The sequence below is a fragment of the Rhipicephalus sanguineus genome, chromosome 7, assembly GCF_013339695.2.
Source record: "Rhipicephalus sanguineus isolate Rsan-2018 chromosome 7, BIME_Rsan_1.4, whole genome shotgun sequence".
NCBI lineage: Eukaryota > Metazoa > Arthropoda > Arachnida > Ixodida > Ixodidae > Rhipicephalus > Rhipicephalus sanguineus.
Genome location: NC_051182.1, coordinates 108,932,115 through 108,947,640, shown reverse-complemented (window position 1 = coordinate 108,947,640; position 15,526 = coordinate 108,932,115).

Below are 15,526 nucleotides of genomic sequence, written 5' to 3'. Positions count from 1 at the left end.
AGGCTTTTACTCGCTATCACAACAGCAAGAAACAGAAACAAGGACTTCCCTGGGTGACGAAGCAAGAAAGATTGAAAAGTAGAGGAAACACTTGTGACATGTAGTTTTCCTTCGCCATTTAACGGGCTTCATGGAAGCGGTATAATTTCACTAGTGCACTGTCAATTACTTTTCCAAATAGCCACACGCTCAGGCCGAAATCTTTTTGTCAGTAACTATTACCGCGATAATGAAGGTCAGATTTGGATTGCGTTCTAATTTATTCTCGGTTCTCTCACATGACATTCACACATATTTGATTGATAACGTGCATAGATGTTCCTTTTATTAGGTTACATTCCGTTGTGTTTCGATTTGCTTTTCACACATAATGTTAATTAACAGGATGAGCATGTGCGTTCTCGGGTACTTGCGGTTTCTTTGCACCGCTACCTTTTTATTCAGGTATACACGCGCGCTATCAGCCTATAGTGTTTTCGAACGTCAAATTTGCGTGTGTTAGTGACGCCGCTGTGCGGGCAATGAACAAGACCGTTCCTCGATTAATTTCACACTTTTCTGTTGTGGAGAAGGTCAAGCAAAATATTGGATGCTCTTACATGCAACATTTCATACCGGTTTCACTGTTATCGGCGTAGTGGCCACGTCGACGTACAGTCGCGGTCAAAATTCTACAGACCACGGGAGGTCGGAACAAACAGCACTGCGGCGCCATTTGACGTCTCCTTGCGAAGTCTGAGAGCGCGCTCTGCGCACGTGCGTTCTATTTTACCTGTCAGCCTGCTCGTTCGCTCGCTTTAGGTGAGCGCACACCGCAACGCCAGAGAAAGGCCAAGCTGCCACTTTTGCAGTCCCCGCAGAAGAACCGAGCGACGATATTGTCAGCAAAGTACGTAATGTGTTCAAGCAGTGTGCGGCGCGGCCGCACCAGTCAAGACTTGTTCACAGACGGTTCACGACTCTGCGGTAAGCTCTACCTGTGTTACGTCTGTTAAAAGATAATCGATTTTCATAACTGTATATATGACAGCGAAACAAGGACAAGTATTTGGCACAAGGGGAGCGCACAGGGACATCATTCGAACGTGCAATTTGCAGGGTTGATATTAAAATGAATACTTCATTAGAAAAAAACAAATAAACCAGTCGAACATTGCGAATTTAGTTTTGTGCGGAAGGTGAGCGGAATCAACGGAGATGCTTGAAAAGTACCCCTTAATGAAGACGTTTGCAATACAACGCAACTCCTTGTTCAGCCACCTCATGTGCATGAACAAGGAGTAAAGGTCCTCACTCGAGCATCACTCGAACACGAGTGTGATCGTCATCAATGGAAATGTAATGAAGCATTGAAATCGGTGACCTAACTTGCGTCTCTGTCATGTTTTTTTTTTTAACACGAAAGTGTTTTATGCCGGGGTCCACCACGGCTCCACTGACGCATTTCCGTCACGGATATGACGTTGTAAAATATAAAGAATAACATATGGCAAAGAAAAAACTAGGAAGAAAAGGTTCCGTCACCTGGAGTCGAAATCGCGACCTCTCGATCCCCAGCGTGCAGCATGAAACGACTCCGCCACAAACGGGACGTTCTTCGTCGTACTAACGGCGTGCTATTTATATACACCATTTTCCAGTGGCGGTACTCAGAGATCAGGCTACATCAGCGTGTTTTCGTTATCACTAACGAGATGGCGCGAAGGGCTCGAAGAACGCGCTCTGAATGTCGTCGCCCCCCGCGTTGAGATGAGCGTGCGTCTCTACAGGGCGTGGTCGCACCTGCGCGCGCGCTTATCTTGTACGTATTGCGCTCTCACCGCAAGTTTGCGTTCAAGTTACAGAGAGCACGAAGGTCATTTCGCTCACTGCAGCGGCCGCTTTTGCGAAAGGAGCACGCTGCTCACAAACAAATAAATTAAAACTGTGACAGTTCGCGCTCATCCTGTGTATACTTGTGTGTTCATTTCGTGTGTCCTCCTTTGTATTTGACCAGCGCGCTTTAACTCTCGAGCTGTGACAGTTGTTAGTTCGCGCTCATCCTGTGTATGTTCGTTCCGTGCGTCCTTTCTGCTTCCGCAGCGCGTTCCAATTTTCGAGCTGCTTGCCGTTCTTCGCGTGACATTTCAACTTGTTGCTATAGCTTTCATTCCTTCGCCCTCGGGGCGAAACAATGCACAGCCAACGCTCAACTACGTCTGTGAAGACACGTTTTACTTTCGTGTTATACCGATTCATATGACAGAGGGATCAACCATGTTTTTTTGTGCGTTTCCGAGAAAACATAAAATGTGTTTCTTCTCCGTTCTCTTCTCTGTTCTTTTCTACAAAAGCTCGATATCTGGATGTGTTTGATCCCAGAATGTTTAAACTGAGTATCAATAAGTGCCTTAGTTGCCGAAAAAGTGCACGAAAGACATCGCTGTAGGGTAATCTTATCATATATTCCGTTTTGAGAAAACACTGATCCAAAGCGCATTTTCCGCGCCTCGCAGCTCCTGAGAACCAATCGTAGAGTGCGGGTGCGCACAGAGCACTGCCAGTACAAATTACATATATATGTCGTAATATCATCTCTCGGTGCTTCCGCGGTAACTGCAGAAATGATACTTTGCGCGTTTTCTGTGGCGTTCTGGTGCGCGTGCACTTGAAGAGAGCTTACGAGCAGGCTGGCATGTAAAAGTGGACAAATGTGCGCAGTACGCACTTTCGAGTGTCGAAAGCAGCCGTCAGAAGGTGTCGCTGTGCTATCTGCCACACACTCCCATGGTCTCTAGAATTTGCACCGCGACTGTACATGCAATGAGGGGCCAGTGCCGTTCAAGGGATATACAGTGAAGTCCCCCTTGAAAACCTTACTCTATTAGATATTGCGGCTACAAGAGCAGCATAACTAATAAATGACAGAATTTTTCCAGAAAGATTGACAGATGAATCTGTACCTATTTGTGGACGGCACTTTGTATTTCTGTGTTGCGTAATGCTTCGTTTGGGCATCGAGGAAGTAATGACAACCGTAATTTGCGGTGCCTATACGTTAGGCTTATTAGTGTTTGAATGTATCTATGTGGGAACATCAACTTGAAAAAAACCATTGGGAACAATGTCATCCTACACATTTTCAGTTTTAAAATACCTCGAATTACGCTGTTTCCCACTTGACAGGCACATTGGGTTTTGTGATGTGCGTTAGCGGCTCGGCAATTCGTGAAAATTCCTTGACGACGCGTCTGTAGTAGGCCTACAAACCGAGAAATCAGCGTACGGCCTTCTTGTCAGTGGGTGGCGGGAAGGCAGCGATGGCACCTGCTTTCCGCGGGTCTGGGCAAACAATATACTTGCTGATCACGTGACCCAAAATCAAGAGCTCCTCGTACGCGAAGCGGCACCTTCCATGCTTCATGGTGAGTCCGGATGTTTATAGTGCTAGAAGTACGGCTTCAAGACGCCGATTGTGTTCGTCGATGTTTGAGGAAAACACAACGACCTCGTCCAAGTATGCGAGGCGCGTCTGTCACTTGAAGCCAGCCAGCACTGTATCCATAACACGTTGGAATGTCGCAGGTGCCGAGCAAAGACCAAAGGGCATGACCATGAACTCGAAGAGGCCATCTAGTGTTATAAGGCAGTCTTTTCTCAATCTCTCTCGTCGACTTCGATGTGCCAGTAGCCGATCTTGAGATCCACCCACGATAAGTACTTCGCCTTGTTGTGTCGACCTAAGGTATCGACAATTCATGGGAGACGGTACACGTCCTTCTTCAAGACTTTGTTCAGGCGACGATAGTCGACGCGGAAACGAAGGGTTTCATCCTTCCTCCTCACTAACACCACTGGTGACGCCCACGGACTCTTGGACGGCTGGATGGTGTCGTTGCGTAGCATTTACTCGGCATGTTTCTTAACGGCCTCGCATTCTCGAGCCGAAACTTGGTGCGGGCTCTGACGGATTGGTCGGGTACTTTCCTCTGTTACGATGCGAAGTTTCTCGACTGGGGTCTGCAAAATTCTTGACGACGATGAGAAGCAGTCCTGGAATTGGAGGAGCAGGCCTTTTAGCTGGTCTTGCTAGTGCTTGGGGAGGCTGAGACTGGCGTGGAAATATGGTTGGGAACCTCGATCCGTCGAAGGAGGTTCAGTAGCTTCGAACAAGGGGAAAACATTGCTGGCGTCCTCGAATTCATCGATGTAGGCGACCGTCGTGCCAATGTTGAGGCGCCTATACTCGTGGATGAAGTTAGTCAGCACTGTCTTTGCTTTGCCATCACGCAGCTCGGCTATGCCTCCTGCGCCGCAAATCCGACGGTTCAGAAGCAGGTGGTGATCACCCTTGACGACGCCTTCAAGTTTGCGGGTTCATCGGTGCCGACGGAACGATAACGTGCTCTTCTATGACATTCAATGGGTGATTGCCTGGCGTCGTGTGGGGCGGCAGAGCTTTTTTTATGTTAGTAGTATTGACTCAGGTCTCATATCGATGACGGCGCCGTAGGGACTTAAGAAGTCCATCCCAAGTATCACATCCCTGGAGCAATGTTCTAAGATTACAAAGCTCGCAGGATAAGTCCGGTTATTGGTAGTGACTCTTGCAGTGCAGACTCCAGCCGGTATTATTAGGTGGCCCCCAGCGGTCCGGATTTCGGGGTCTTGCCAAACAGTCCTAACGTTCTTTAATTTTGTGGCAAATGGTCCACTGATGAAGGAATAGACGGCTCCAGGATCAACGAGAGCAGTGACGTTGTGGCCGTGGAATAGTGCGTCGAGGTCGCTAGTCTGTCGCCTTGCGTCATGGTTAGGTTGCGGCGTCGGATCACAGCTACGTCGGTTCGCTCCGCTGCTTCCAGATTGCGTCGTCAGGTTTCATTCGGGCCGCGAAGTTTCCACGTCAGTGCTCCTCTCGGCTTGCGGCGTGTTCTCTAGATTTCGTCGCCGGATAGTCGTCGGCGGCGGAGGATCTTCGAATTTTCGTAGTACAGCAACCGCACCTACATCGGTTGCTGCCCTTAGTTTTCCAAATACGGGCTAGGCGACCGGCCCCGGGTTGGTCCAGTCTACTGGCGGCGCTGTGGTGAGACATGGCTGCCTGGCGACGGCGCACGGTAAGGTTGTCGAGGTGTCCACTGCGCTATTGCGAGGTAGTCAGCGATGTCGCGTGGTCGTTCCTTCCGCTGTGGACGCGGCGTGTCAATGGCGAACCCACGCAATCCCATCTTTCGGTACTGGCCGCGGCGGTAGGTGTGGCCAGCTTCTCCGCAATGGTAGCAGAGTGGGCGGTGGTTGAGGGCGCGCCAAATGTCGTTCTTGCTCGGCGTGTATCGCTGGCCGGCTGGCGGGCCGTATGACGTCGGTGGTGGCGGCGGCACTGCTGCGATGGTGCGGCGTCTTAACGTGGGCGAGGAGGGGGGGGGGCATTGCGTCGGGCTGCAGCAGCAGAGCTCGTTGCCTGCAGCTGCGGCTGCCGCGATTCAAGGGTACCAACATAGGTGTGCGCAGGGTTCCCCTTCAGCGGGTGGGGGGGGGAGGCGAAGGTTTGTCGCCGCGTCACCCCCTCACAATTATGTCAATATATGGCGCTGACATTGCGCCCCCACCCCGAGCCGCATCGCCCCCTCCCTATTATATCAATTTGGGGGCTGACTGTACGCCCCACCTCTTAGGTAAATAAGGGGGGCGGCCGCCCTCCCTGCACCCCCCGTGCGCACGCCCATAGATACCACCCAACGACTGCTGGATTTCCTCTCGAACAATATTCGCGATCGAGGAAATGTGAGGTAGGGACGACGGGAACATTCGACGAAGCACCTCGCGTACTACGGCTGTTATGGACTCGCGCAGGTCGTCTGAGAAGAGTGATTGAATGTCTGCGTAGCCCGTCGTCCATCCGCGATTGAACTGCCGATGCCCATTTCCACTTTCTTTCCTATTGTTCTTGCCTCAGAGAGAAATTCCTGGACGGTATTCGGTGGATGCCTCATAAGTCCAGCGAAGAGCTGTTCCTTTATTTCTCTCATGAGGAAACGAACCTTCTTCTCCTCAGGCATGTTGGGGTCAGCGTGGCGGAACAGCCGGGTCATTTATTCCGCAATGATGTTCACGTTTTCGTTCGGGAGTTGCACCCGTGTCTCCAGTGGTCCTTTGCACGTATAGCAGCTACACGTGAAATGGGCCGGTAGTAGAAATCATAGAAAAAAAGGAGCTTGTGTGGCAGTATTATTGAAATGAAATCACTATCACGAAGTTCATGAAAAGTTGCGTTAAAATGCACTTAATAAACTTCTGAAAATGAAAAAAACAAGCGTGTTATCTTCTCCTGGCGTTCGCCGTCTTTTCGGCGTACCTTGTGGCACGAGCAGGGCAATTCACGTCACGGCATTAGGACAGAATCTCCTGGTTTGTCAATATACAAGGAATATCACTTGCGAATTGTCTCCTACTATACCTTTTCTCGCATGGCTATCGCGTGCAGGTAATTAACTGATTTCACTTTGTTTATAGCGTTTTCGATTGCGCAAGCAGAGGTAATAGCGTGTCGCCGAAAAGCGCGAAATCCTGATAGGCTCAGCGCGTGGTGGTCATATTTACCACATGATTTTTGAATCAATAAGTGGCGAGGAGGAGGTAAGCGCTTTTTTTTGTTGTTGACAGGGCGCCATAGCAACAGTTGTCTCGTTTTTTGAAGCGCGAGGGTCGGAAAGAAAAGTATCATGACTGTTCTAAATTACGTAACATACACTGCGTTGGGCGATCGCGCGCACTCCACGCCACGCACCTACACGATAAGCTGATGTCGGCGTATTGTGTATAGTATGCATGGCTCATTTATCCGTAAGTGTAAAATTTTGCTGAAACGGATACTCAAAGTATTACCGCAGCAGCACAGCACGAGTAAGCACAATTTCCTGAAAAACTGACATTCTTGTTTACCGTGGTCCTTATTAAAGATAAATTTTCAAGGTTCGGAACATGGTTCGGAATATGACCACCACCATGCGCGTGGTGGTCATATTTACCACATGATTTTTGAATCAATAAGTGGCGAGGAGGAGGTAAGCGCTTTTTTTTGTTGTTGAGAGGGCGCCATAGCAACAGTTGTCTCGTTTTTTGAGGCGCGAGGGTCGGAAAGAAAAGTATCATGACTGTTCTAAATTACGTAACATACACTGCGTTGGGCCATCGCGCGCACTCCACGCCACGCACCTACACGATAAGCTGATGTCGGCGTATTGTGTATAATATGCATGGCTCATTTATCCGTAAGTGTAAAATTTTGCTGAAACGGATACTCAAAGTATTACCGCAGCAGCACAGCACGAGTAAGCACAATTTCCTGAAAAACTGACATTCTTGTTTACCGTGGTCCTTATTAAAGATAAATTTTCAAGGTTCGGAACATGTATTTGTGGGGATTTAATTCCTGGATTTTATAACAGCGTACTTAACAACTGTGAAATGGCAATACAAATCTTGCCACAATACTGCGCAGTATCATGCTCCATTCAGGAGATGATGGGAAAACCAGTGAATGATAACTTGACCTCTTTGAAGCCATTGGTTATCGAAACCGTTGGCAGAGCAGTGAATAAGCGGTCTGATGCTAAACGCTATCAAGAACTGCTAATTGAGCTCTGCAACACGAATCAATACAAATGTTAGTAATTCGAAAAAAATATGCGCTGTACTAGATACTGTAAACTGAATGTTCCTGCAACCATTTTTAGAAGGTGTGTATGAAATACAGGTTGATTTGAAACCAATTTAACTCTATATTACACAAAATCATAGCTCGTGTGTTTTCACATGTTTGATGTTGTCGTAAGAAAACTGACATTTGTTATTTCTGCTCCATTTTTACATGTACCACCATGCATTGCTCCTTGCGTTACATTTCTCTTGATCAAAAATGAAAAGTGTTCATTACATGGCATGACACCTCTAGCAAGAACGTAAAGTTCGAAGACTGATGCATGTAAACTTGGTTTTCCACTACATTGCAGGGCAGAAATAAAGAAAAAAAAGGCTTCCGTTCAAGAAATATACATGTGCAAAACATACCTGCAATGAGCACAACCGTAAGAAATCGCATGCTTCGCTTTAGTACACCGTCCTACTGGTACACACAACAAGCGTAACACTATGTCTGCTTCAGCCTTGTACAACTTTTATAAACGTCAAAGAGGTGCTTTTCTTGCGTTATTCGTAGAATAAACAAACAATCAACAGCGTCAGACAAACTTGGGCGTCAAAGCGCCAAATAATCTAGCGAAATGTCCCCCAAACCATAAGAAAACAAAGCCCACATGACATTTCAGCAGCAGAGCTGTGTGCAGCCATATGTTTGCGTTCTAGGACACAAACATCAAAACAATGTTACACTACGGCTCATGCTTGACATGATGTTTAGTACACAATAAGCAGAGGAGAGCATATTTGCACCGTGGAAAAGTGCAAAACGAATTTCATTGAAGTTTTCTTCTTCTGGATTGCATTTTCGAACGTTGCAAAACTAATGGGCAAGCCATGATGGCTACCCTCTTCATCACCGCCGAGTGGATCATGGCTATATTTTCACGTGCGACCTACCTTCGACATATATACCTTTACTTAACGTAATGTTACCGTAGGTAATGTGACGCAAAACGTCACAGGTGGCGATTTTTAAATCATACGTTTTTTACATGCTGGCATTTGTGATTTTGAAAAGTACAGATAATACGAATTGCGTCAAGCTTACTGTCTACATAAAGCGTGTCCTTTTTGTTATATACAATGAAATGGTGACGTATACTATGTAATGATGAATATTATAACAACAATATAAAAAATGCTACGCATGACTTCGCTGCCCTCTAAATAAGGAAATAGCGTAAGCGATATTTGGAGCCGCCATGCATCCTACACAATGCAAAAATATAACGACGAGCTGCAAGTCAAAAGCGCGAAATACCTTATGTAGGGCCGTGTTTATGAAGCAAGCAATCGTTTGACATGGCTACAAGAAAACTCGATGTTATTTCAACGGCTCAGCAGTTCCGATATGGCGCTCATTGGTTGTGACCAATTTTTTAATAAACAAAAGATGACACTAAGTTGCCGCTGTATCGCGCTGTCATGACGAAATTGTGGTCAACCCATGGAGAGGCCCTGACGTCACATTCGTGAAGCCCGCAAACACCCGCATCGCTTCCTAGTGAAGGAGCAGCGAAACATTTCGCGATTTCCGTCGCGACGTTTGCAAGCTCATGCGCGCATCGCGAGACTTGGCAGCCAGTCTTTGTTTGTTTGCTTTTTGCCATGCAAGCGGTGTAGTTGATTCACGCATGCTGCTCTTTCTGTGTGTTCTTTAGGAAAGCTACGCAATGCCCAGCTGTTGCGTATATCCGGTGCAAATCGCCTGCACTGCGGACAGTACCGGGTGTCACTTTTCATGTGTACGTATACGTTCGCTTCATTACTGATCACTAAGGCATGGTATTTGCGTGCGAAGCTCTCGGATGTGCGCTCTGTTGCTTGTTACTCATTCTGTCAACTCAGAACTCACGTCAACTTTTGTTTTTAGCGTCTGACGCACCGTACATAACATGCGCTGAAGTCATCGTACGTTGTAGAGGCTGTGTCGTTCAACGAAAGGGCAAAAAAGTTTTGTTGTTATTATCAGACTACGTGATGTATGTATTGTTCGGTGTGCGCTGCCTGCGTGCTTGTGTTGTGTCGGCACTGGAATTAGAAACTTTACGTGCACGATCGCGTATACAATACAGCGGTGTCCTCTTTTCGACGTGAAGTTACGTCAATTATAGGTTGGCGTTGCACCGTATAGCTACTGCGCTCACTCCATATACACGAGCAAAGAACCGCTAATCGGGCAGTAGGTCGAGAAATCAGGCTACGAGAAAGGAAAAGAAGGATCTAACGCCCAGCAGAACGCGTAAGTCACTGCTAGGTGAGTTCGAATGCAAGGAGGCAGGCGCTGAATGTTTTTGATTACGGCACGTACCGGTACACTTTCTGTACTGTTGCACGAAAACGCTCCACGAAGAATTTCAGCACGCAGTGCTCGGGCCTGCCACGCACGAACAGCCTGGTGAACGTCTGCTTGCAACGTTTTACAACGTTCGAATCGCACAATACGCGCTAAGTTTACGCCGGGACTACTAATCTGAGCAAAAGCGAACCACGGCGGAGAGCCGCCGCGGGGCGTCTGCTGTTTTGTTTGTCCCATACCGGTTTGTTTGCCCCATAAATCTGGCGTCACTTCCGCCACACTTTTCGCAATGCATTGAGATACGATAGTGCCTCTCCTTAGTTTTTCCTTCCTCCATGGGTCAGCCGTCTGAAACATTCTCTAAGTTTGTTTCCTCAGTCGTGAATGCATGCAAGGAGCATACATTCTCCCGGTGTATAGCCTATAGATCATCACGCGTTTGCAAGAGATTTGGTGATATTCCCGTGCTAATATTAGGGATGAAACACAATTCTCCTGCTTCGGAAAGAAACTCACTACGTCGCTGAAGTGTGTCAGTCATCGAAGACCGAAACACGGAATTGCTTTTGTACCAGGCTCCGGAAACTGAGCGCCAGTTTCAGTTTCAGGGAAAATGTGCGCTTGTAGCGGTTGCCGGGCATCCTAAGATCTGGTTGAACGAAGTGAGGTTGATCTCAATGTTCGCATTTATTTTTTTCACGAGCTTTTACAAATAAAAAAATTTGATAGAGCTGCAAAAATTTTTTGTTTATTTGTGTTTTTTATTTTTTATATTGTGAATTTTAATGCGGGCGAAGAGCGGGAACTGGTAGACTTGTGTTCGTAGCGCTTGCCTCCGCTCGACTTGTCACTCGACTCGCTCAGCGATATCACAAGTTAGATCGCTCTCGGTTATCTCACTTGGTTGACGTACAAGTATGAATATGGGAAAGACCAGACATTTCATGGGGCGTGTAGCGAATGCAAGCCCCAGGAAGCCACGTCGAGGTGGCCAACCGAGTATTAGAGAAAGATCGCTAAATCAGGGCATCACATGTGTTTCGCGCTCTGTGGTTTGTTAACCCAGGGATTTCCAGTTCCGCGAAGATTTTCCTTGTTTTCCTCCTTTCCGCGAAGGTTTCTATTTGACAACGGGAGAGCACTAGTATTTGAGTCCATTATTTTAGCAGGTATTCATTTTGCATGGGTATCCACTTCTCTGCAAGCCTGACTGGACTGACATAAGCGCAGTGTCACTGGACTAATTCGTCATGAGGACAGCCTACCTGCTGCCGACAAAATTCGTTTAATGAAAGGCCTGACTGCGTGTTGGTTCGGCTACACAGTTTGTTCATCTTTTACTATGGGCTTGTACTTCAAATGATGTGAAGAAATGATAGGCTCCTTCCTGTTCATGAAAATGCATGCTGTCAGTTTGAAACCTTGTGGGCCTTACTTCTAATGCTGTCACCTAAATATATCTAATGAGCCCACTGATGCTTTGAGAAATGGTTTAACAGGAAATGTCGCTGGAGCCAACGCTTCGACAAGTGTTTTTTTCTCGGTCAAGGCGATGCTGCTGCCCTGAAGAAGACAATTCAAATTGCGGAAACGTTGTCTCCAGCGGTATTCCCTGTTCAACGATTTCTCATCGTTGCGCACCTCCATCTTGCTCTGAAATTCTGCCTTGTTTGGTACTAAGTTCTGTGAGAAAAATATATTCGCCATCATAACAGACGTGATTGAGTCAAGTACGACGTGGCCTGCTCATGATTGTTAATAATTTTCGCATTGGCTCGGATATACTGGGTTCAATGTTTGCTCATTGTGTGCATATTTCACTTGTGAATGAAAGCTACTTTTGCATATTTAAAGTTTTACACTACGTGTATGCCTCTGTTTCTTTAGTACAACACATGTGAATAAAAAAAAAACAAAATTTAGGCTTTACATGTATTGATGGAGTTTTGTCTTATTGAGAAATCGATCAACTTTAGTTTATCCCCTTCACAGCACACGAACAAAATAAAGAGGTGGTCAACTAAATTTAATTAATGGCCGCGTCGCCCGAGGGGACCTGCAAGATAGCACGAACACACTCCGCTTGCATGCAAAGTGGGAAAGGAGGGCTTTTGCCGCAACCCTCCTCCTCTTGATTTCGCGCCCTTTCCCTCTATATACTGACCTCACCAGTGACGTTATGAAAGAAATGCTTCTGAATGTTTGTGAATGATTTCTAGTACATATTCGGCAGCCGCCAGTGGTTCCGCACCCTGTTTATACTTCGATAATATTGTGCATGCAATACTAAGCTAATAAAATAGACGCTACTAAAGTGCGCCAGGTCAAAAGGCTTTATTTCTTTAAACGTGCGAATAAGTCTAATATGATCACATGTACAGATAAAAATATTTGATGTATTCTTTAAATGAAATCTCATACATTGTTTTAATTGGGGGATTTGTTGACCTCGCGGAATCACAGCCTGTATGTAGCAAAGTAAGGGTACTCTAATTGCAATCTGAGCAACTATTTATTCTGTATGTTGAAACACCACACTAAAAAATATTTCACGAATCCTCCTTACATGCATATCTTCTGCGGCAATAATTCGGCTCCCTATTTAGGTCTTCCCAAAATCGGCAAAAGCTCTAAAATGCCTCTAAGGAAAAGTGTACAACATATTCAAGCGCTTGAAGGACAAGCCTTCTACTGAAGTTACTCTTCCGAAGTTGCTGCATAGTTGCTTCCCGGAACAGAAGACAACCTTTTGAAACGTTGGCTCCAGTGACATCCCTGCTTAACGATATTCATGTCATGAAACTTCCATCTTTTCCTGCACTTCTGCTTCGCTTAGACTTATACTGAATTCATGCAATGGAAGCTCTTACCCAATACTTGTTCATATGTTTTTAATAAAATTGGGGCATCTGCACTGCCTATTTGTGATGTTAATCCGGTTGGTGTCCATATGAAACGGAGAAGGGGAGCCTTCTCCGGTTCATAAGGGATTTCGACGAGCTCCATGCATCGATTAACTTCACGCATATCATTTCCAAAACTAGCATTAACTTCTTGGACATCACTGTTTCGGTTGAAATCCCTCGTTTAAATCCTATAAGAACCACAGAACGCTCCCTCATCGCGGGTAGCCTTCTCCGGTTCATATGGGATTTCAACAAATTCCACCCATGGATTAAGTTCACGCATAGTATTTCCGAACTAGCATTAACTTGTTGGACGCCACTGTTTCGGTAAAAAATGAACACCTGTCAAGAAACTTCTACAAAAAACTACAGACAGGCAAATGTACCTACATTTCAACAGCAGCCATCGAAGACATTGGAAAACGGGTATTCCATATTGTGCGGCCTACCGGTATCGAAGAATATGCACCAATATACAGTAATATGAGAAACACGCAGAACGCCTAAAGGATTCCCCATCACAACAAAATTATCGCAAAGACCTTATTGACGATGTCATACTACGTGCTCGCAACGTGAACCAGAATTACAATTAGGTAGCCAAAAACAGTATCCAAAACAACTTACCAAACAAATCTTGTACTAACTTACTGCTTATCAGCGCCACGAGTTAACAACATATTTTCCTGCCATTTCAACATAATCTGGCAAAGCAAATGACTGACTTCCATCTTTGCGGAGCCACCTTGCGCGGTGTACAGCAGGGATGAAACCCTGCAGGACAGTGTTCTCAGAGAAAAAACAAACCCCGCAAAAGTTGGGCCAGGGTGCCGCCCATGCGGAAAAGCTCCTTGCAGAGTATGCCCACACGTGGTCACAGCGCATGAATCAAAAGCAAGCTCTCAGATTTCAAATTCTTCATCACCCAAAACCTTAATTGTGACACCAGTAATGTGATATACATATTACATTGCAACGTCTCCGGGCGAGAATACATTGGCCAAACGAACACGCCATTTCGGCTGCGGTTCACTAATCACCGTTACCACGCAACTTCACTGTCGAAGCTACCCTTATCCAGTCATCTACGTTTGCCAAACCACTGCTTTGAAAATATCAGCGTCGCTACCGTTCTCTGTAGATTATGGCTGGGCGTCGCGTTTACCCATGCGTATGCATTTCGCATAGGGATGGCCGACACCACCGCCTGTAAACACTGCGGCGACGAAGAAACAATTCGGCATGTTCTGTGTGACTGTCCGAAGTATAGCAGACAGATATAATCTCTTTGCCGTGCTCTCAACAAATTAGACGACCAGCCTCTATCAGAAGAAAGACTTTTACGCCATCGTCCGGATATAATGTCGCAGAAGAAGGCTTTACAAGCACTACTAGCCTTCCTGCGATCCACTGGCCTGTCAGAGCGCCTCTGAGCGGAACGCTCTTGTGTGTGTGTGGTTGTGATTGCTTTTTTTTCTTATTATTTATTTTCTCTCTCTCTCTCTTTCAACCCCCTATTCCCCAACCCCAGTGCAGGGTAGCATACCGGATACAAACTTCTGGTTAACCTCCCTGCCTTCCTTTGCTCTTTCTCTCTCTCTCTCTGAGCGTTACTTTCTTACAGTCCGGTTTCCAAAACACGCGCGAGCGCGAACAACGTCAGGAATATTTTATTTTCATATTTTCAACATTAAGAACCGGCATTAACGAGGACCCTGGAAGACGCTCCTGCCAACGAGAGAAGCCAAAATAAATTTGGCAGCACGGAATCATAATTCACCACGCGAAGTCATCGCTTGGTGAAAGGTGAGTCGATCTCTGAGGGAGTGCAATACCAGGCGAGGTGCAGAAAGCTTTCAGGTGGTGTGGGGCAAATATCAATACATCGAATGTGAAGAAAAACAAGATGGCTCACAGTTAACCACAAGTTTACTAACAAAGTCAGTGCGAGCACCACTTTCAGACCCCTAAGTCTTGCATTAGGGCCGCTTAAAATTTTTATCGTTAGCTTTAACTCCAGTCAAACTGAGCTCTACAACACATGAACAAGGAACAAGTCATATTATTGATTGTCACTCTCTCCTGACAACAAGACTCGTGAACCTTTCACATTTGCCGCTCTATATGAGACGAATGAAGTAACCTTCTCTGACATTTCAATAACGACAGACAAATACTAGTGGCGGAAATGGCTGACGATGTGACACCAGTCGTAAAGGAATAATAAGCCGCACACATTCTAACGTCATCGTCAAATTCAAGGTTTGTTTCAGAATGTTTTCTACTAATGACGTCTGCTGCGTTTTCAAATTTGAAAGGACATTTTCTGACTCCTATTGATGGCATTATGTAGCTACATCTACTAGCAATGGCACGAGTATCTTAAGCGCAGGAGCCCTCTCTTACGGCCATACTGAACCACGTGACTTTGAAGAAGTTAGAAGCGATTTCACCGTCAACTTCTCAATTTGCTTCTATCCATCAGGCAGGCAACAGCTGCTGCATTGGGGCTCTTCAATATTCCGAGTATGATCTGATCATCAAGCATTGACACTCTGGAGCTGAATTCCCGCTCAGTTATGTATAGTAGGTGTGGCCAATGCAGGGAAGCGAGTTCGATGACATGAAAACTCCTGCT